Source organism: Hemiscyllium ocellatum, chromosome 5 (assembly GCF_020745735.1).
Source record: "Hemiscyllium ocellatum isolate sHemOce1 chromosome 5, sHemOce1.pat.X.cur, whole genome shotgun sequence".
Lineage (NCBI taxonomy): Eukaryota > Metazoa > Chordata > Chondrichthyes > Orectolobiformes > Hemiscylliidae > Hemiscyllium > Hemiscyllium ocellatum.
In genome coordinates this window covers 110,459,705-110,482,670 of record NC_083405.1, presented here as the reverse complement: position 1 = coordinate 110,482,670, position 22,966 = coordinate 110,459,705, and positions in this window count along the sequence as shown.

The following is a 22,966-nucleotide window of genomic DNA, read 5'->3' as shown; positions in this document are numbered from 1 at the left end:
ACTACGTTGCATGCAACTTGCATACAAATCGACTTACAAAACACATTCGGTCTATAACACAGGGACTGCCTATATGTGATATTGATTGAAGAATAATTATGGGCAGAACACTAAGTGTGCCAAGACCATACAGTATTTTGCCTCAACTTGATTAGGCAGAGGGGGTCAAAGTTGGAAACCTTATTTGCAACACTGTTAGCATAGTGTTCCCTCAGTACTGCAGGGCAATGCTCACTTAGATTTTGTGCTGAAGACCTGCACTGGAAATGGTCACACCCTTGCCTCAGTGTTGGAATCGAGTAGGATGGTGTGAGGGGTGTTATTAAAGGCAACAGGGTAGATGGCGGATATATCCAATTAAATCAATTGAGGCCCTTAAGTAGCCAAATAAGTTCCAGTTAAGTGCTTCTTCTCACTGCCAATGGTTAATATAGCATTCTTCTGAGCAGGCAACTTATGAACTTTAAAGAACTTCCCTCCCAACCAAAGTGACTTCCAATGCTGACGGATGCATATTTTGCATTATCATTACAGTGAGGAGGCAGAGCTATCACATCCTGATACAACCCTGGCTCTCAAGTGAGATGAACTCCTGACTCAGTAGTGGCAAGGTGGACCAATTCAGCCATGATTAAGTGACTCGAAGCCAACCAACAGCGTGGCCTCCCAATTGTTCCTGTCCTCTATCACGGAGGTCTTAGACGATGGAACACAACTTAGGCTGGACCAGTCGCTATCTCTGGATGAGCTGACCAAGGCCCTCGAGTCCTTTGAAAAGCATAAAACTCCTGGAAGTGATGGCCTGCCGGTCAAGCTCGATTCTGCTCTGTGGGACTTGATTGGCTAGGACCTGCTGGACGTGTATGACAGTATGCTTCGGGTAGGTACCATGAGTGAATCCATGAGGAAAGGCATCTACAAGTGGAAGGGGAGAGGGAGGAAATCAGAAATTGGAGACCAATCTCACTATTAAATGCAGATTACAAAATCTTGGCAAAGGCCATTGCCAATTGGGTCAGGTCTGCTCTGAGATTGGTGATCCACCTTGACCAAACCTGTGCTGTACCGGACAGGAAGATTGCTGAGAGTCTCGCAGTCCTCAGGGATACGATCGTCTCCGTGCAAGACAGGGGGTTGGACGCCTGTCTCATCAGCCTGGACCAGGAGAAAGCCTTTGACAGGATATCACATATGTTTATGAGAGATGTTCTCTCCAAAATGGGCTTTGGGGAGGGAATCTGCAATTGGATCAAACAGCTCTACACCAACACTGTCAGTGCAGTGTCAATCAATGAGTGGGAATCAGAAAGCTTCCCAGGCAGATCTGGAGTCAGGCAGGGCTGCCCTCTCTCTCCTGCCTTGTTTGCGTGCTGCATAGAGCCATTTGCTGAGTACACCAGGAAGGATGCAAGCCTGAGAGGGGTCAAGGTCAACTGAGGCAAGAGTGAGGCCATGTCTTTGGGAACTGGGCCGACCAATCCTTCATCCCCTTCACCGTCAGGACTGACCACCTGAAGATGCTGGGTATTTGGTTCGGTGGGGCTGGGTCATGCGCCAAATCTTGAGGGGAGCGTATCAAGAAAGTGAGGCAGAAACTGGGCAGATGGAAGCTATTGTCGCTCTCCATCATGGGTTAAAAACCTGGTGATCAGGTGTGAGGCACTATCAGTATTGTTATATGTGGCACCAATCTGGTCTATTCCCAGAACCTGTGCCGTCGCTGTCACTCGTGCCATCTTCCATTTTGTATGGAGATCAAAGATGGCCAGGGTCCAAAGGGACTTGATGTACAAACATCTGGGCAATGGGGGAAAAACACACCAAATGTTACCCTCACCCTTATGGCCACCTTTGTGTATAGCTGCATCAAGCTGTGCGTGGATCCCCGGTATGCAAACACAAAGTGTCACTACATACTGAGGTTCTACCTGTCCCCGGTGTTGCGAAGGATGGGCCTGGCCTCGCTGGCGCGGAACGCTCTGAGTAGTTAGACCATTCCGTATCACCTGTCCTTCGTAGAGAAATTTATGAAGAAAAGCATCTTTGACCACAAGTCCATCAGGAAGTGGCCAGCACGTAGTGTCCTTGAGACCCTTTGGGAAAAGGAGAGGGCGGATCCTATTGAGCGGTTCCCTGAGCAGACTGTCAAAGTCATTTGGCAGAATGCCTCATTGCCAGAACTTTCCAACAAGCACCAAGACATGGCTTGGCTGGTGGTGAAAAGGGCTCTGCCTGTGAGATCCTTTATGCACGCCCGGACTCTCTGCCGCACCGCACGCTGCCCTCGAAGCAGCTGCGGAGGGATCGAGACTGTCACACACCTCCTTCTGGAATGTGCCTGTGCGGAAGAAGTCTGGAGAGGAATGCAATGGTGTTTGTCGAGGTTCGTCCCGAGCAGCTCCACGACGCGGGACTCCGTGCTCTACGGTCTGTTCCCCGGACGCACACTGAGACAAACATCAACTGTGCCTGGAGGATCATCAACTCGGTGAAGGACGCTCTCTGGGTGGTCCGTTACCTGTTGATCTTCCAGCTGAAGGAGATGACCTCGACTGTGTGTTGCAGACTGGCACATTCCAAGGTCCAGGACTATGTGTTGGGGGACGTGCTGGACTACGTAGTCCAGGACTATGTGTTGGGGAAAGACCGTCTGCCTGCCTAAGAACAGGGGGCCCACTCAGAAATTGGGCCCTGCTGACGCCTCAGCTAAACATATGGATGGTCAATGTACAGACTGGTATATATGAATGATTACTCGATCTCTGTACGCAAAGAAATGGTATGTTTACGTATGTACATATCATCTAAATATTTATGAATAAAGTATATTTTTGAAATAAAAAAGAAATTCAGCCATGATTAACACTCGGTGCATGACCACCTGCAAAGAGGTCACTTATCTGGGTTTCTCTGTCTCTTCAGTTTGGACTTGGCCAGGAATTGAGTTTACGTTCATACATGTTCAATTGACAAATTCTAATGTTGAATACTGATGGCAAGGTATTTCTGAGGTGCTGCTGAATTAACTTTTGGCGAATTCTATTATGTTTGCTTCTGTTGTTAATCTGTCTTTTGTATACTAAAATGGGCTAGACTATGACTTTGTACACTTTTCACTGTATTCCTATATTCCTGTACTTCAGTACACATCATAATAAAATCTAAATCTAAATCATAAGTTCATCTAAACCTATTTGCCTAGTCACATCAGTGCTCACTGTTTAACCAGATGACAAGTGTACTGTAGAACAAGATTTATATCTCAGCAAAGGGCGAAATTAGAAGTTATGAGCAGCCAAATTGTGACTGAAAATTGTCAATGCCAGCAGTAGATCATTTAGGTGCCTTTTCATATATTCCACTCATGCAATGCAGTAGGTGAGCAACTAGCATTGTGATAAAGGTTAAGGGAAAATTTTAATTAAAATGGAAACTAACTCGATGCACAGCTTACAGAATGGTTCCAGTGGAGTTCCACAGTCTTCTACTGTGCTGCAAATTCTCCTGAAAGCCAACATATTCAGAAAGATGAGCTTAAATGGTGCAGAAAATCATACATGGAGTACATTGAGTGTACAGTGAGTGTAGCGATGGGGACATCAGATCAATACAATCAGAAAAGTGGCTGAAACCAATCTAATATTTGAGTATAATTTTAATTTGAGAAATGTACTATCCATCGATAGTGGAGAGGGCACATTTGAAGGCTCCCTGTGGAACCAAGGCAAACATTTCAACTTCAAGGAAGTCACAGACTTTGGGAAGCTACGGGAGATTTATTCTTCTCTGGCCCTATCAACATCCTTACAGCCATTAGAGTTTGGGAGCATCATGTGAGTCTCTTCAAGCATGCCAAGTCAGGGCATTCTTTGTGGAGATCCAGTGTTCAGGCCATACATATCACACACATTATAGAGTTGGTTGGGGCGGTATGGTGGCACAGTGGTTAGCACTACTACCTCCCAGCAGCAGGGTCCCAGGTTCAATTCCAACCTTGGGTGACTGTGTGAAGTTTGCACATTCTCCCTCTGTCTGTGTGGGTTTTCTCCAGGTGCTCTGGTTTCCTCCTACCCTCACAAAGATGTGCAGGCCAGATGAATTGGCAATGTTAAATTGCCCACAGTGTTCGGTGCATTAGTCAGAGGGAGATGGGTCTGGGTGGGTTGCCCTTCAGAGGGTCAGTGTGGACTTGTTGGGCCAAAGGGCCTGTTTCCATACTAAAGGGAATCTAATCTAAAATGCTCCTGAGGTCCTATTAATGTTTGAGCACTGTCAGTATTGTAGTGAAGAGAATTGCAGCAGTCAATTTGTGCACAACAGACTCCCACATGTTGTGAAATATTCATATAACTTGTTGTTGTCATGTTCAAAGAGGGATAGATACTGGCCAGCAGAACACTAACTGTTCTTCCCTGAAGTACTGCCATGGAATCTTTTGTGTTTGCCCGCGAGGGTTGTTTTAATGTCTCTGCTGAAAGACAGCATCTCTAACAGTGCAGCACTCACTCGATACTTCAATGAAGAGTTCTTCACAGAAGTTGGGCTTTGATACAGAGAGTGGACAATGAATTGCCACAGAATCTGACTAAAAATGCTACCAACTAAACCACAGCTAGCACTCACATGAGGTAAAATTCATTGCAATTCTTCGTGGGCAAATGTTTTTGCAAACAAGTGTCTTTATAACATGCATTCTCTTTAAGTTCTAAAAGGTTCTGATTTATTTATTCTAAGTCCTTCAAAAAGTTGTTGACTTCATAATGTATGACATCTCTCCAAGAGCCCCATGTCTGAATCCTTTCTTACAGTTTCCAACCCTCCAACAGGACCGAATTAGTTTATATCGAAGACAGCAAAAAGTCCTCTGTAACAGTACTGAAGGCAAACTCGCTCCTCATTCTTCTGGAGGGGTCCATCTTCTTAACCAAGTTGAGCATATTATCCATCTTGATAGCCTCTCCACTGATCTCCTGCAGGATAGCATTGCATTCACCTGGCCTAACTCTCATTAAACTATTCAAAGCCAAAGAATCATTGCAGTGGCTTACCTTCACACCCATGCACAATTGACTTTTATATCTCCTAACAATATATTCTTTACCTCCATGAGAACACCACTAGCTGCAAGTTCCCTTCCAAATCACCCAAATTCCTGACTTGAAAATATATTACCACTCCTTTCATATCGCTGTGTCAAAATCCTGAAACTCCTTCCCTAACAGCATTGTGGGTGTACCTCCACCCCTTGGACTATAGCAGTTCAAGAAGGCAGCTCACCACCACCTTTGAAGGGCAATTAGAGAATGGCAATAATTTCTGGCCTAGTCAGCAATACTGATATCATGCAAAATAATAAAATATAAGGCTTCCCCTTGCAACTTTATCCAAAAATGCAATATTTTGTTTCATAATGTTGGCTAATGAGATATCCATTTGGTCAACATTGTCCTTGACTCTTCCATCATCTTCCAAGCCATTTGTTCAACATTCACAACTGGATGAACAGAGGTTTTCTCCATCTGAATAGTGACAAACTTGAAGCTATTGTCTTTAGACAACACTACAAATTGTTATAAAACAAAGTACTGCAGATGCTGGAAATCTGAAACATAAGCAGAAATTGCAGGAAAAATCTCAGCAGGTCTGGCAGCAACTGTAGAGAGAAAGCAGAGTTAATGTTTCTGGACCAATGTCCCTTCTACTGAACCTCTGTAAATTTTATACATTTTCTGTACTTGTGTATTAATTTTTCCTGACAGATATTACAACCAACATTTTGAAAACCTAAATGGATTACAATGCTCATGCAATACATTCAAAGTAACAATCTTAGTACTGGCTGTTTTTTTTAATCCCATAATGGTGTTGTGTTACTGGGAAGAGATCTGTCCCGTGTTCTTGGCCATTCAGATCATACTATTAACTTACAGATGAACAATATGCAAATAATCAGGAATCCATGTCCATTTTCAATTCAAGAATTTTATTTAGTATCCATTTTTAATGCTTAGCTGTATCTGTGGCAATTTGTTTTTCTTTCATTTTGAACAAGAGCAAAAAGCATTTATAAGTACATCTGTGCCTCCCAACATGTGTCAGACTTCTTTGTCTACAGAGAAAGCAGAATATTGTTTCTCAAAGGAATGGAAGCTTTGCTTTGTCAGTTCTGAGGTGAAAGTTACTGGAGCATCCTTACTATTGATATTATCGTAGAACTCTGGTTGCAATAGTCCCACCCGCTGCTTTGAACAAATGTAGACAAATTAGTTATTTGCTGGCTTTTTTTTCTATTGAATTCCCTCTTATGTCAGGCTGATTTCAAAAGTGGCTACTGCAGTGCTGTACATTTAATGGGCATGCGGCACTGTCAGGAAGGAGACAGGAGTTTAACAATGAAGATCTCAGTTCAGTGGACTGATTTTTCACTGCTCAGTTGCACAGACTGAAACATTTACTTTCTGGCTTCCAATTTTCCAAACAGCTTGTTTTTGTATTCTGATGAACACCTCTTTAAAGGCAAGATATTGTTTAACTGTTTAACAAGCTGCAGTGGTTTAGCTGACTAGTCAATATGGGTTTGATGCTAAAATATGAGAACAAATGTTGTTATTGCTTCGGTGCTTTGAAAGGAGAAAATTAGAGTTTCAGGTTAGTTACAGGGGACTCAACATTGAGGAGAGAAGTGAAATGGCCTTAGTAATTCATTATTAAGTGTCATGGAATAAAATATCACAGGATTAAACCCTCCAGCAAAATATTAATTGAGGGTTGGCAGCACCAAGTGCAGCAGAAGTATTAGAAAAGAAACACTATGTGCTAATAGGAGTTGGAAATGGCCTTTTAGCCCTCAATCCCCCTCTCTCATTAAAAGAAGACCGGGGGGTTACCCTTGCTGTCCCAATAAATACTTACATTTGAAAGGTTAGCTGCACTCAGAAATTTGAGTCAAGATTAGTCAAAATTAGCAGGTCAGGCAGCATCCAAGGAGCAGAAAAATTCCTGATGAAGGGCTTTTGCCCAAAACATCAATTTTCCTGCTCCTTGAATGCTGCCTGACCTGCTATGCTTTTCCAGCACCAGTGTAATCTTGACTCTAATCTCCAGCATCAGCAATACCCACTTCAGCCTGCACTCAGAAGTTGATAAGTCACCTGAACAGCTGAAATACAACTGAGGGAACTTAATAAAAAGTGCAGTGGTGATGTCACTGGGCTAGTAATCAAGAGCGCCAGGCTAATGCTTAGACCCTCTTGTGGTGCAGCAGTAGTGTTCTTGACCCTGGACCAAAGAGGCCTGGGCTCAAGTCCCAGCTACCCCAAAAGGTATGTAATAACATCTCTGAGCAGGTTACTTAGGAATAAGTTAATTATAACAAAATTAGATATTGTGGAGACATTGACTGTGATCATCCCATCCTACCCCAGTGTTGGAATAGTACCAGAGCACCGAAAAATTGCAAATGTCACATCTTTGATAAGTCCAGGTCAGTCTGTTTAACCATAACGATGCAAAAAGATTTAGAAACAATAAACCGGGGGACATCAACAGCCAGTTAGATAAATGTGAATTAATTTCTACCTACAGCACATGGATTGCAATGGTTCAAGAAGGCAACTCATCATCATCGTCACTCTTATTGATCTTCTTTCACTACGTTTTTCCTTAGTTTAATCAATTTATCTTTTGGGAGGTGTGGATTTGTGCAACATGGAGGAGATCATCACAGAGGAGACGGAGCCAGAGCAAAATGGCTGCAAGAGAGATCACCGACATCGATGGCAGTCCCCCTGAGCAGAGGTGTGGGCAGGAACATGCAGACCGAGATAGCTGGCAGCAACAGTGGGAGCAGGCATCCTGGAATGGTGACAGGAGTGGGAACAGGGTCTAAGCTGGTGAAAGTAGGAACAAGCAGCCCCAGGCAACAGCAACAAGATCAAATCTAAAGCAGGGGACGTTGAAACCTTGTGAGGAGTGTGAGCCCAGCATGGCCAGGCGCTTATGGACTGTGGTCATAGAGTCATGGTGTCATGGAGTCCTACAGCAGGACCTTCGGCTCAAACTGATCCAAGTCAACCAAAATGTCCATCCTCACTAACCCCATTTCCCTGCACTTGGCCCTTATTCTTCTAAACCTTTCTTGTCCATGTATTTGATCAAAATACCTTTTAAATGTTGTCAATGTACATACCTCAACCACTTCCGCTGACAGCTCATTGCATATGCGTGGCAGACAAGCAGAAAGCTGGGAGAACACAGCAAGCCAGTCAATATGATACTGCCTGCTTGTCTACTTTGGATTCCAGCATTTGAAGTTTTCTTCTCTCATTCCATATGTGTACAACCCTCTGTGTCAAAAAGTTGGCACTCAGGTTCCTTTTTATTTTTTCCCCTCTAACATTAAATTGATGCCCTCTTGTCCTCGATTCCCCAGCCCTGGGAAAAAGACTGAGTGCAATCACCCTATCCATGCCTCTCATGATCTTCCACACTTCCCCTCCGTCTCCGAAAGAAAATAAAATTTCCAAGCTTGTCCAACCTCTCCCTATAACTCAGTCCCTTGAGTCCTGGCAACATGCTTGTAAATTTCCTCTGCACTTTTTCCAATTTAATAACATCCTTCCTACAGCAAGGTTACCAAAACTGAACACAATATTCCCAAGTGTGGCCTCATCAATATCCTGTACAACTGCAACGTAACTTCCCAACTTCTATACACAGTGCCCTAATTGATGAAGGCCAATGAGTCAAAAGCTTTCTTCACTGCCCTGCCTACTTGTGACGCCACTTTCAGAGAGCTGTGAACCTGAACTCCAAGATCCCTTTGTTCTACTACACTCCTTCAGGCCCTACCATTCATCACGAAACTCCTACCTTGATTTCACTTTCCAAAATACAAGACCTCATTCTTTTCTATATTAAGCTCCATTTGCCATTTCTCAGCCCACTTCCCCAGCTGATCAAGTTCCTGCTGCAATTTCTGATAACCTTTCTGCCTACGAGACTGTCTATTTTAGTGTCATCTGCAAACTTACGAAACACTGTAGTGTTAAACTGTTAATTGTGTTTGTTTTCCACTTTTTTATGAAGAAGGACAATAATATTTAACCTCATTTTTTTTTTACTTTTCTGCTTTGTACCTGAGATTCTGTACCTGGGTATCTTGTGCCCAGATGGTGCATAAGTCGTGATTTACAAACCTTTCACTGCACTCATGTGAGTACGTGTGACTGTAAAACTAATTCAACATCTTCTCAAGGACAACTAGGGATGGGCAATAAATGTTGGCCAGCCAGGGAGACTCACATCCCACGAGTAAATGAAAGAAAATAAGAAAAGCCACCACTGATTTTATGGTTTTTCTTTAATTAGCTGAATTGAGTTTCTTGATGAAGTCATGGAGACAGTTGTTGAGGGTAAGACGAGTTTTTGATCGCCATATAGTAGGCATGTTGACAATATCAAAATTCACGAAATAAAGGCAATAGCATGAGTGTGAGGCTGGCATAGCGTCAGGAGCAAAAATGAAAATATTAAGTTGTTTGTTAACAATATTTTACTGTTACAAATCATTGTTTCTCTGGATACAAATTAATGATTTATCTAGGGAATACAATTTTAGCCAACGACCCAAAACATGGAAGTGCTGTGAACTGTAAGCATGGATAGTGATAAATTGCATGAGAATATAGACAGGCTTATGGAATGAGTGGACAAATAACATTTAATTCAGAATATTACATTTGGTTGGTTCAAAGAAGGGAGGCAATGTAAACCAAAGCATTTAAACTTAATGGGGTGCAGGAGCACAAGGACTGGAGTGGATGTGCCCAATATATTGAAGATTGCAGGACAAGTTGAGAACGTGTTTAAAAGCTCAAATCGCATTCTGAGGCATGGAGTACAGAAGCAAAGAAGTTATCATGAACATGTTAAAGCCATTATTTGTTCTCAAATGGAGTCTGTACTTGAGGTAGGCTGTGAAAACTTTAAAGAGGGTTGCAGAAAAGATTGATGAGGCTCCAGAATGGGGAAAAAAAACTTGAGTTAGATTGACATATTTGAAAAATTGGAGATTTTACTTGAATAAGAGAACAGCTGCAAATGTGTTGCTGGTCAAAGCACAGCAGGTTAGGCAGCATCTCAGGAATAGAGAATTCGACGTTTCGAGCATAAGCCCTTCATCAGGAATAAGAGAGAGAGAGCCAAGCAGGCTGAGATAAAAGGTAGGGAGGAGGGACTAGGGGGAGGGGCGATGGAGGTGGGATAGGTGGAAGGAGGTCAAGGTGAGGGTGATAGGCCGGAGTGGGGTGGGGGCGGAGAGGTCAGGAAGAGGATTGCAGGTTAGGAGGGCGGTGCTGAGTTGAGGGAACCGACTGAGACAAGGTGGGGGGAGGGGAAATGAGGAAGCTGGAGAAATCTGAATTCATACCTTGTGGTTGGAGGGTTCCCAGGCGGAAGATGAGGCGCTCCTCCTCCAGCCGTCGTGTAGTTGTGTTCTGCCGGTGGAGGAGTCCAAGGACCTGCATGTCCTCGGTGGAGTGGGAGGGGGAGTTAAAGTGTTGAGCCACGGGGTGATTGGGTTGGTTGGTTCGGGCGGCCCAGAGGTGTTCTCTGAAGCGTTCCGCAAGTAAGCGGCCTGTCTCGCCAATATAGAGGAGGCCACATCGGGTGCAGCGGATGCAATAGATGATGTGTGTGGAGGTACAGGTGAACTTGTGGCGGATATGGAAGGATCCCTTGGGGCCTTGGAGGGAAGTGAGTGTGGAGGTGTGGGCGCAAGTTTTACATTTCCTGCGGTTGCAGGGGAAGGTGCCGGGGGTGGAGGTTGGGTTGGTGGGGGGTGTGGATCTGACAAGGGAGTCACGAAGGGAGTGGTCCTTGCGGAACGCTGATAGGGGAGGGGAGGGAAATATATCCTTGGTGGTGGGGTCCGTTTGGAGGTGGCGGAAATGGCGGCGGATAATACGTTGTATGCGCAGGTTGGTGGGGTGGTAGGTGAGAACCAGTGGGGTTCTGTCTTGGTGGCGGTTGGAGGAGCGGGGCTCAAGGGCGGAGGAGCGGGAAGTGGAGGAGATGCGGTGGAGGGCATCGTCGATCACGTCTGGGGGGAATCTGCGGTCCTTGAAGAAGGAGGCCATCTGGGTTGTGCGGTGTTGGAATTGGTCCTCCTGGGAGCAGATGCGGCGGAGACGAAGGAATTGGGAATATGGGATGGCGTTTTTACAGGGGGCAGGGTGGGAGGAGGTGTAGTCCAGGTAGCTGTGGGAGTCAGTCGGTTTATAATAGATGTCTGTGTTGAGTCGGTCGCCCGAGATAGAAATGGAAAGGTCTAGGAAGGGGAGGGAGGAGTCTGAGACAGTCCAGGTGAATTTCAGGTCGGGATGGAAGGTGTTAGTAAAGTTGATGAACTGTTCAACCTCCTCGTGGGAGCACGAGGCAGCGCCGATACAGTCATCGATGTAGCGGAGGAAAAGGTGGGGGGTGGTGCCAGTGTAGTTGCGGAAGATGGACTGTTCCACATATCCTACGAAGAGGCAGGCATAGCTGGGGCCCATGCGGGTGCCCATGGCAACTCCTTTAGTTTGGAGGAAGTGGGAGGATTGAAAAGAGAAGTTATTCAGGGTGAGGACCAGTTCAGTCAGTCGAAGGAGGGTGTCAGTGGAAGGGTACTGGTTAGTGCGGCGGGAAAGGAAGAAGTGGAGGGCTTTGAGTCCTTCGTGATGGGGGATGGAGGTGTACAGGGACTGGATGTCCATAGTGAAAATAAGGCGTTGGGGACCGGGGAAGCGAAAATCCTGGAGGAGGTGGAGGGCGTGGGTGGTGTCCCGAACGTAGGTGGGGAGTTCTTGGACTAAAGGGGACAGGACCGTGTCGAGGTATTGGGAGATGAGTTCGGTGGGGCAGGAGCAGGCTGAGACAATGGGTCGGCCGGGGCAGGCAGGTTTGTGGATTTTGGGCAGGAGGTAGAAACGGGCGGTGCGGGGTTGTGGGACTATGAGGTTGGAGGCGGTGGATGGGAGATCCCCTGAGGTGATGAGGTCCTGGATGGTCTGGGAGATGATGGTTTGGTGGTGGGAGGTGGGGTCGTGGTCAAGGGGGCGATAAGAGGAGGCGTCCGCGAGCTGGCGTTTGGCTTCAGCGGTGTACAGGTCAGTGCGCCAAACTACCACCGCGCCTCCCTTGTCTGCGGGTTTGATGGTGAGGTTGGGATTGGAGCGGAGGGAGTGGAGGGCTGCACGTTCTGAGGGTGAGAGGTTGGAGTGGGTGAGAGGGGTGGACAGGTTGAGTCGGTTGATTTACTTGAATAAGAGAAGGCTTGGAGTACATTTGCTTGACGTGTTTAAAACCATGAAGGGTCAAAGCAGATTAAATAGGAATAAATTTCCTTTTCAAAGAAGAGTCAACAACCAGAGTACACAGATTTAAGGTGAATGGCAAGGAACTAAAGGTGACAGGAACCAACACGTTTATAAACAAAAGAGAAAATGCTGGAAAATCTCAGAAAGTCTAGCAGCATCAATAAGGAGAGAAAATAGTTGACATTTCGAGTCCAACTAACCTTTTGTCAAAAGCTCTTTTGGTTTCTGATTACAGCATCCACAGTAATTTGCTTTTATAAAACGTTTATAATGCAGTGAGTGGTAGCAATATGGACTGCACTGCTAAAAGCTAATCTGGCTTTCAAAAGAAATTACATAAGCACTTGAGAAAACATTTTCAGGGTGATGTGGAGCAAACAGGTGACTAGGATAAAGTCTCAAAAGACGCAAGGACTCAATAATTTTATAGTTGATAAAAACAGGGTAACTGATCGTTACCCCAATGCTATTTAGGTGATTCGACTACTTGCACATCACCATGTTTTCTGCATTATGGCATTATTGAAGTACTTGGAAAAATATCCGGAGGTTATGAAAGGTACTATATAAATGCATTGTATGTGTGTTCTGCACAGCTACATATGGAGGAATTCCGGGAACACTTAAAGGATGCTTCTTTGATTTAGTGGAAGAAAAACATACCAGCAGCCTCCTCAAATATAATTATCCCAGCTCCTTAAATAGGTTAGAATCTCCACAGATCTAGGTTTCATCTTCTATTCTAGTGGTTGGGGTAAGAAGCAATTACTTCCATCCTCTTCATCCTTTGGAGCACTCAAACATTCCTTGATCCTAAGTAAATTACCCTATATATTTTGCTATCCAGGCTCTGTAAAGAATAATAAATCAGAGAAAGGAAAGTAACAACACTCTAATAGAATATGCATAAACATAAATGCCAATTCCCTGAATCTTTGTAGCAATTCAATGTGTTTGTCTTTGCATTGAAGGCATAATAGTGAGGAGAAAGGGAAAGTGAGAAGGAGATTGCACAAGCTTACGTCGAGATATAAGATCTTCAATAAGTAACTGGACTCATTAACTGTAAACTTGTGAGGAAGTTTGGTGGCACAAGGATTATGTTTGACAATAAATTTTGAGATTAACCAACTTGACTGATTAATGTCAAGTGGCGGTGTAGTGGTAACATCATCAGACTAAATAATCCATAAATGTCAGAACCCATCATGGCAGATGGTGAAATTTGATTTCAGTAAAATCTGAAATAAAGAGCTAGTTTAACAGTAATCATCGATTGCCATTATATCACATTTGATTCACTAGCATTCTTTCAGGAAGAAAATCTGCCACCTTACCTGGTCTGGCCTCCCTGTGATTTCAGACCCTCAGCGATGTGGTTGCCTCTGGTAATTGGGAACAGGCAATAAATATTGGCCTAGCCAACAGTGCCCACATCCCTGAATGAATAATAAAAGAAAACAACCTTAATTGCAATTGCTCATACTAACATGAGAAATTTTATTTTTTATCTTCTGTTCATTGTTTGTTCTGGCAAACAACATTTTCCATTTCTTTTTCATTTTAAGTGCTCTGTATAATGAATGATATCATTTCTGGTGGAGAAAGGGCCTGATGGACTACTTGGGGAATGAAGCATTAAAATATTTAAGAGATCATTTGATGCAATTAGAAAGGAGGTGGAACTGGGTGCAATGATAGCAGCGTTGACATATTTAACTAAAATGGCTGGAAGATCATTCACAGGGTACGAGAAACAGTGACAAAGGTGGTAACACTTTGCTTTGAAGGAAAGGCTCAAATTTTAGCTTCAATAGCTTGTTGCACACACCGCAAGAGAAACACAATGGAATAGTGGGATCTTCACGGCAGAGAAATGGATGTGTGACGGAGTCACACCATTTGGACACAAACAGATTAGATGTAACTGCTGGGCATCCAACCATCAGGGCAATAAAAGGCCTCAGATCTCAACCCAATTATTTTGTCAAATATTAGAGTCTTGAGCCTTCACCCACTTTACATGCCCATCTACACATGCCAACATACCAACATACAACATGCCAACCCTTCCACCCCCACATGACAAGCATGTCCTCATCAATTTAGATGGCATTCAGTCATGACAAATCACTTGAGTTGGGACCATGAAATAACTGTGAGATGAGATCATGAAAATGAGATCTAGTGGAAATAGGAAAGACTTTGAATCCAAGGTGAGTCTGCCACATTAGAGTCTCAGCAGAGTCTCACCATGATTCCATGAAAGATATTGTGAAAGCAATGCATTGCACTGTAATCTGGAAATTAGAGTGTAAGAGATAGTATTTGGGCCATCTCTAGTATATGCTTTATTTAACAGCAATCAACAAGGCTACCTTCACCAATGACTATATTTTTTGATTAGATTAGATTAGACTTACAGTGTGGAAACAGGCCCTACGGCCCAACAAGTCCACACCGACCCGCCGAAGCGCAACCCACCCATACCCCTACATTTACCCCTTACCTAACATACGGGCAATTTAGCATGGCCAATTCACCTGACCCACACATCTTTGGACTGTGGGAGGAAACCGGAGCACCCGAAGGAAACCCACGCAGACACGGGGAGAACGTGCAAACTCCACACAGTCAGTCGCCTGAGTCGGGAATTGAACCCGGGTCTCAGGCGCTGTGAGGGAGCAGTGCTAACCACTGTGCCACCGTGCCGCCCAGTATTTGTATTTCAAACTCACGTCATGGTGGGATTCAAACTCATAAGCTCAGAAACTTACCCAGGGCCTCTGCATTTCAGTCTCTGGGACATTACTACTGCACCATCATTTCTAAGGTTGTTAAGCATTTTATATTTTTTCTTTTCATCATACCCATACACATAACACAGAATAAAGCAGCTTTCCCACTGCCAAATCATCATGACATTTTTATAAAACTGCTAACCACCACCAGCAATAACTCATGTGGTGATGTGTTTTAAGAGTGAATTTAAATTCCCACCATGTGTGGAAAGGGAATAAGGGAGGATTTACATTTTTTTTAAGTTGGAAGCCTGACCTCAATTGACCTCCCAAATTCCTCTCCCTGAAGTAATGGAAATAAGGTAGGAGCTGGAAGGGTTACTTGCTGTCTAGAGTTTGAACCAAAATATCATTATGGTAAGGGGTGGTGTTGTGATTGGAATAAAAGTCAAGTCGATCTCATTGACTATGAGATCCTTGATTGGGATTGTTAACCCTGTGTCAATCATGGAGCTCTGGCTGACAGCTATAAACAGGCGATTCAGCAAGTCTTTTCATTCTAGGGACTGGCTCTGAGCTGGCTGGTCAGAGCATATGTACCGTGCACATGTAAATAAAGGATGACTGGTTGATAGGATACGTGCCTCTGTGGAGTTATTTCATACTGTGTGTTTCAGACTTTAACGCAAGTTTAAATGCAAGTTCTACAGGCCTCTGAGAAGAGGTGCTGAAATTGTTAGCTGGAGTAGTTGAGAATGATAAAACCTTCAGTCCTAAAATGCACAAACTGGTTACTTGGCTGACTGCTGTTGTAGCAGTGTGCAACATACTGTTTGGCTGGCATGATTTCCGATAAAATATTACAAATGAAATTCATTAACCTCCAGATATGTTGAAGGCATGGAAAGCGCTATGTAAATCCAGCTGAGTTCCTTTCAAGTGCGGCATAAGTCTCTAACTGTCATCTCTCCATTTTCTTGCTTCAGATCTTGCTTGTGATTTGTGGAGAAAGGGTTTTCCATTCCAGCTACCAGCCACTAAATCATAACCTTGACGTTTACGAACAAGGTCGTGATTTCACTAGCATCGTGTCCTGAGGGAATCTTCCATGTTAATTTGTTTGAAAACCACATAAAAATAGCAGGGTACAAATGCCTGATATTATAGTGAGAGCAGTAACACAGATTGAACACCTATTTGTTTTAATATGTGGACATGGTCCTTTTAAAAAAAGAATTGAAAGTCCTGAGTACAATATACTCCCAGTATAAAATAATATATCAGGACAGCAACAACATAAAATGGATCCAGAAAATGACTTGTCTTGTGAGCCTCTATTATTCTTTAACTTGAAATGAAAAAAAACAAGAAAGATTCGATGAGGCTAATTTATGATGAGTGTTTTGATTGACTGAAAATAAGGCTCAGAACTATCTGTGCAAATCGAAGAGGCATTAAATTTAAACAGCATTATGAAGCTTTTCCATGATTTCTTTTTGTAGGGTGGAGGCAATTTATCATTGATTCTTTTTGCTGCCTTGGTTAAAGTTGTTTTGCTATGAAATACCTGGAGTCCATGGCACACCGTCCCCTGTAAAAGAGAACCTGTAATTAGGAAAATGTCAGTCTAATTTTTGCCCCAGAACATGCAACTTGTAGAAATTCTTCTGAAGCTGAGAGTCACAGTCACAGACATGTGCAGCACAGAAACAGACCTTCAGTCCAACTCATCTATGCCGACCAGATATTCTAAAGTAATTTAGTCCCATTTGCCCACATCCCTATAAATCTTTCCTTTTCCTCTACCTATGCAATAGCCTTGTAAATGTTGTAATTGTACCACCTTCCACCACTTCCTCTGACAGCTCATTCCATACACACACTACCCTCTGCATGAAAAAGTTGCCCCTTAGGTCACTTTTAAATCGCTCCACTCTCACTTTAAACTTATGCCCTTTAGTTTTGGACTCCCCGACCTCGGGAAAGTACCTTGGCTATTCACTCTATCCATGTCTTGATTGATTTTTAAAACCTCAATAAGATCACCCCTCAGCCTCCAATGTTCCAATGAAAATAGCCCCAGCCTATTCTGCCTCACTATTTAATATTATTTGTCTGTGGGCCTGATTGGTTTATTTCACCAGTTTTCTTTTAAAAATCTTGTTTTTATGTAACACTTACCACAGCATCTGTGGGATTAGGATAAACTTGATGACCAATTCAACACTCTTTCCAAATGTTTTCACTGCTGCAATGAACAACCCCCAAACAGTAATCTCATCATCGTTCAGTTAGGCTAGGGCTGTTGCCCCCATTAGAGAGAGACAATAATTGAACCTGAGGGTCACTATGCCTCAGATGAGGGAAGAAGTTGAGATAGAGAGACCTTCATGGTAATCTCAGCTGGTGTGGGAATTGAACCCACATTATTAGCATCACTGAACATTGCAAACCAGCCATCCAGCTAACTGACCTGACCCCATCAACAAAAGACAGTGCAGTTTTGGTTTCATGCTCTGTTTTCGTGACATTGATTGAGGTATAAATGTTGACTGGGAGAACACTCCTGCTCTTCTTTGAAGTAGCGCTACAGGGTCTTTTACATCTGAGGAGGAGCAGATCAGCTTAAAGTTTCATCCCAAGACAATGGGACCTTTGTGACTCTCTCAATACCACAATGCACAGTGGGAGCAGAATTTGTGCTCATTTCTCCAGGGTGGGAATCTGCCATGTTCAAACTTAGAGACAAAAGTATTAACTCTGAGACATGGCTGGGACCTTATCATGTGATTTTTGTGTGACTTTAAGAGATGACCACATGGTGGTGTCACCCCTTATCTCAGCACAGGACAGGAATTACATCTTTCTGTCTATAGAACATACTCTTCTGAAGCGAAAATGGCAAGTGAAGCAAGTGTTTAGGTGAGACAACTTCTGGGAAGAGAACGGGCAGATTAATGAGTCAGGCATGAGCCCTGTAACAGAGCAGACTACAGACCTACACTTGAAATGCTCCAGACACATGCTTCCTGATACACTGATAATCATTTTAATCTCAGTAAATAGGTGGGTGCAGTTGGGACATTAGAGTTGATAGGGGAAGTGGAGGACTATGAACCAGACTGGGCAAGATGGAGAGTACAGTTAGCTGCTGACCCATAGAGCAAATCCGCTCAGATGTAACAGTACCTGAGTGTTGTACTTTCACAGTGACAATAACATCATCTGAATGTTGTACTTCCACAGTGATAGTAACAGTACTTGAGTGTTGTACTTTTGCAGTGACAATAACTGTGCCTGAGTGTTGTACTTTCACAGTGACAGTAACATCATCTGAGTGTTGTACTTCCACAGTGACAGTAACAGCGCTTGAGTGTTGTACTTTCACAGTGACAGTAACAGAGCCTGAATGTTGTACTTTCACAGTGACAGTAACAGCGTTTGAGTGTTGTACTTTCACAGTGACAGTAACAGCACTTGAGTGTTGTACTTTCATCATCACAATAACAGTACCTCAGTGTTGTACTTTCACAGTGACAATAACTGCGACTGAGTGTTGCACTTTCACAGTGTCAGTAACAGAGCCTGAGCATTGTACTTTCACAGTGACAGTAACATCATCTGAGTGTTGTACTTCCACAGTGACGGTAACAATGCTTGAATGTTGTACTTTCATAGTGACAGTAACAGAACTTGAATGTTGTACTTTTATCGTCACAATAACAGTACCTCAGTGTTGTACTTTCACAGTGACAATAACTGCGACTGAGTGTTGCACTTTCACAGTGTTAGTAACAGAGCCTGAGCATTGTAGTTTTACAGTGACAACAACAGCACCTGAGTGTCGTATTTTCACAGTGATAATAACTGCGACTGAGTATTGTACTTTCACAGTGACAATATCAGCGCCTGCGTATTGTACTTTCATTGTCACATTAACAGTACTTGAACGTTGTTTGTTAGCTCACCTTGTTTACAATGCAACCAATTCTGCAGATTCAATTCCTGTACTACCTGAAATCACCATGAAGGTTCTGTCCTCCCAATCTTGTCCCTCACCTGTGGGTAACTACCAATCAGCTATCTCCAAGATAGAGGTGTCCACAGCCAGACCATCAGCAAGACAATCTCTGTTCCACCATCCCTCCCACAATACCTCTGGTAATATAATTGGCTGGTACTAACTAATGAGGCTCACGGAAAAGTTTCCAATAGCTCTGTCACTGACTGGTTTGGGGAACAACGATATCTGGATCAGGCCATGATTAAAAATACCATTACATTTTTAAGATATTTTTTTTAAATAGAGGAAGAAGGGGATTTTGAACTTAGCAAAAATTAGATGAAAGAAGAATGAAATCCAATTCACATAACAAGCAGAAATCTCTAAAGCTTTGTTCTCAGTTTCTCACATCATCTTATTACTCTGGCTTAGGCTGCTGCTTACTAATACGCTGAAAGATATCCCATTAACCTTCATCTTAGCTGTTTTGATTACTGCTGATTTACTTGGGAATGAGGCTGTCAAATATATTCTTCATGGATCTACATCAAATAGATTTACATTTGGGCTCTGTAAAAGCTTCTTGGAAACAATTGCAGAAATTTTACTGAGACCATTTCCAGAAGAGGCTTTCAAAATCTCTCTCCAGGCTCTAATAGTGCTTAAAATATTATTGTAACTGTGCCTAAAAGCATCTGTGTGGAAAGCTTCATGTTCAATGTTACTATAAAATTACACTGTGTCTACAGCTTTGAAAGACCTTTATTTCCCATTTGGAGTACAATATTGATGTTGTAATGGGACTTATCAGTACCTTGTTAGCCTGGAGAGTACAACCACATCAAAGAGACTCACTACGGGGAGATTTCCAATTGGACTTGCAACATACCTACTTTGATGCTGTTATTATTTCCCCTTCTCACCGGAGACCGAAACCTTGTGTTAATCCATTGCTTAAGCTGTATACAAGTAATTAAACTCTGGGAATTGTTTGAATATTGTCTCCATTTTAAATGTGGCATAAAATTGAATGCTCCTCTCACTGGTTTGCTCAGTTCATTGTTGTCAGCAATGAAAGATAATTGGGTCAGGAGGAGGGAAGTGAGCATTCTCACCACTCTCCATGGACAGAATTTCTGATAGCAGATGCAAAATGGGCTAAGCAACAGTTCTAGAAGATGTGAGCAACTTATTAGCCTAAATCCCTTCACAACTCTGACCCTGCAATTTTTTTCTGTCAAGACATTTATCATTTGTGCCTGCCCCATGGCTATGGGAGGGGAAGGGGAAGTAAGGAGAGAAGAAGGAGTTTGACATGGCTGACATCATCTTGGTCAGGGACGAGGCTACTGGAGTAGATGGGCTTTTCCTATCAGTGAACTTTGCATGATCCTCAATGTGACAATCATCAACACATGCCAACATCTAATTAAAAAGACAAGCCTTGCATCCATTATTCCAAAAGATGCAATGGAGAAATTGTTAAACTTTCATCCAATAACTTGTTGACAACATTACAGGTTTGTGCAGCTAAGTCTCAAGCTGGCCACTAAAAGTTCAAGGTTATCACATGGCTATTTGATTTATCTGTCCTTTTCAGTGAATCAAGGCATCATTATGACTTTTGCTGACAGTCCACGGTCTCTGTGCTATTACACCAACCCAATATTGTGAGTGATGAAAACCGCTGTTCACTACTTAAAGCTACTCTGTTCAAACAGAAGATGCATTTTGACTCCAAAACAATCTAGGAGATATCCTATAACTGCTGAGTGAGATTTCCGAACTAGGAATGAGACTGAAGGCTGGCTGATCATTGGACAACATAAGAAATGGAGGTCTTGGATGAAGACCTGGAAAGAAGGAAGAATGACTTATATACTCTGGAAGCCCAAAATCCTTCAGAAATTTGCACAAAAGACATTGGCAATAGACAAAGGAGGAGGTAAATATCAGGAAAATAGCTTCAAAACATTAACACAGTGCAGGTAAAAACTTAATGATCTCACACAAGTCGTCATCTCTTAAGGATGAGATTCAGAGTGCATAGTAAAATAAAGTTGAGTCAGCATAGCTTCGTGAAGAGAAGGACATGCCTGATTAGACTAGATTCCCTGCAGTGTGGAAACAGAGCCTTTGGCCCAAGCAGTCCACACCAACCCTCTGAAGAGTAACCCACCCAGACCTATTTCCCTCTGACTAATGCACCTACCACTACGGGCAATTTAACATGGCCAATTCACCTAACCTGCACATCTTTGAACTGTGGGAGGAAACTGGAGCACCTGGAGGAAACCCATGCAGACACTGAGAGAATGTGCAAACTCCACACAGACAGTCGCCTGAAGCTGGAATCGAACATGGGTCCTTGGTGCTGTGAGGTAGCAGTGCTAACCACTGAGCCACCGTGCCGCCCCAATTGGATAAACCAATTGTAATTCTTTGAGGAGGTAATGAGCAAGTTAGACAAAGGAGATCCAGTTAACGTGATCTATTTGGATTTCCAGAAGGCCTTTCACAAGGTGCTGCATAGGAAGCTGCTAAATAAGATGAGATATTGGTGTCATGGACAAGATACAGGTATGAATAGAGAATTGGCTGACTGGCAGAAGGCAGAAAATAGGCATAAAAGGGGTATTTTTCAGGATGGCAGCCAGTGACTAGTGGAATTCTGCAGGAGTTAGTGTTGGGACCAGAACTACTCTTGTCATACACTAATAATCGTGATGAAGGAACTGAAGGCATTGTTGCTAAGTTTGCAGATGACAAAAAGTTAGGAGGGGGGGTCAGATTGTGTTGACGAAGCATGGAGGTTTCTGAAGGACTTGGACAGGCTAGGAGAGTGAGCAAAGAAATGGCAGATAGAATACAATGTGAGAAAGTATGAGATTACACAGTTTGGTAGGAAGAAGAGAGTGTAGATTTTTTTCCGGCAAGGAAAAAGGCTTCAGAAATCTGAAGCACAAAAGGACTTGGGAGTCCTAGTTCAGGATTCTCTTAAGGTTAACATATAGGTTCATTTAGTAGTTCGGAAGTCATGTGTAATGTTAGCATTCATTTCAAGAGAACAAGAATGCAAGAGGAGAGATATACTGCTGAGTCTGTCCTCAGCCCTTATTTGGAATATTGTAAGCAGGTTTAGGCCTCAAATCTAATGAAGGCTGTGCAGGAATTGGTGGAGGTCTCAAAGAGGATTATAAGAATAATCCTGGGAATGAAGATCCTGTCAGTTAAGGAGCAGTTGAGGACTCTGGGTTTGTACTCCATGAAGTTTAGATGGATGAGGGGGATCTGATTGAACCTTACAGAATACTGAGACACCGGGATAGAGTGGATGTGGAAAAGAGATTTCCACCAGTAGGAGACACTTGGACCCCAAGGGTACAGGCTCAAAGTGAAGGAACGACTCTTTAGGACTGAGATGAGGAGGAATTTCTTCAGCCAGAGGAGAATTAATCTGTAGAACTCATTGTCACAGAGGGTGTGGAAGCCAAATTATTGACTACATTTAAGAAAGAAATAGATAAATTCTTAATTGGTGAGAGGTTCAAAAGTTGCAGGGAGAAGACAAGAGAATGAGTTTGAGAAACATATTAGTCAGGATTGAATGGCAGAACAGACTTGATGTACCAGGTCGAGTAAAAAATGAGGTCTGCAGATGCTGGAGATCACAGCTGCAAATGTGTTGCTGGTCAAAGCACAGCAGGCCAGGCAGCATCTCAGGAATAGAGAATTCGACGTTTCGAGCATAAGCCCTTCATCAGGAATAAGGACTGATGAAGGGCTTATGCTCGAAACGTCGAATTCTCTATTCCTGAGATGCTGCCTGGCCTGCTGTGCTTTGACTAGCAACACAGTTGATG